This window comes from Callospermophilus lateralis, chromosome 17, assembly GCF_048772815.1.
Source record: "Callospermophilus lateralis isolate mCalLat2 chromosome 17, mCalLat2.hap1, whole genome shotgun sequence".
Lineage (NCBI taxonomy): Eukaryota > Metazoa > Chordata > Mammalia > Rodentia > Sciuridae > Callospermophilus > Callospermophilus lateralis.
Window position 1 is genome coordinate 38,436,337 of NC_135321.1, and position 1,328 is coordinate 38,437,664.

Genomic DNA, 1,328 nt, shown 5'->3' on the forward strand with positions numbered 1-1,328 from the left:
TCTAAAAAAAAAAAAGGCTAAGGATGTGGCTCAGTGGCTAAGCGCCCCTGAGTTCAATCCTTGTTACAAAAAAAAAGGTATTAAAATTCATTTAGAAGAAAAAATGACCCAGAATAGTCAAAGCAATTCTGAGAAAGAGACATTATAATACCAGATTTCAAACTATGCTACAAATGATTATACAAATTATATTAAAATAGCATGGTACCAGCATAAATAGCCACACAGACCAATAGAATAGAAGACACAGAGACAGACCCATGCAGATACAGTCAACTGATTCTTGACAAAAATACCAAATAAATACATTGAAGAAAAGAAGGGCTTTTTAAAACAAATTGTACTGGGAAAACTGGATATCCACATATAGAAGAACGAAACTAGATCCTTTTACCCTGCACAAAAGTCAATTCAAAATGGTGAGAGCACTTCTAAGTATAAGATCATGTCATAGGCAAACAGTGATAATTTTACTTCTTCTTTTCTATTGGTGAGAGTGCTAGAAATTAAAGCAGAAACTTTACAACTGCTAGAAGAAAACATAGAATCACCTTCCAGCATATAGGTGCAGGCAACGATTTCTTCAATAGGACCCTAAAGCTCAGGAAATAATACTAACAATTAATAAATGACATAGCATTAAATTTAAAAGCTTCTGCACAACAAAGTAATCAATAATGTAGACAGCCTACAGAAGGGGAGAAACTCTTTGCCAGATACTCTTTCAACACAGGATTAATACCCAAAATATATAAAGAACTAAAAAAAAAAAAACTTCCCACCAAAAATAATAACCCAATCAATAAATTGTCAAAATGAACTAAATTGACATTAAAAGAAATGCAAATGATCAACATAAATGAAAAAATATTCAACATCTTTAGCAATTATGGAAATGTAAATCAAAACTACCCTGAGATTTCATCTCATTCCAGAGAAAATGCCAACCATCAAGAATTTAAGCAACAATCAATTCTGGCGAGAATACAGGGAAAAATAAACTGTTATACACTATTGATGGGAAAGTAAATTAGTATAATCACTGTGGAAATTAGTATGGAGTTTCCTCAAAAGACTAGGAATGAAACCACCATACCAGCTATACCTTATACTGTATCAGTTGTTGGTATTATCCAACGATTTAAAGTCGGCATCAGCATATTATAAGGGATACATGCATATCCACATATATAGCAACTCAACTCACAATAACCAAGTTGTGGAATAGCATGATACCAGCATAAATAGCCACACAGATGAACAGAAGACACAGAGACCAGCCTAGGTATCCATAGAAAATATACATACACATCATGGAGTTCTATTCA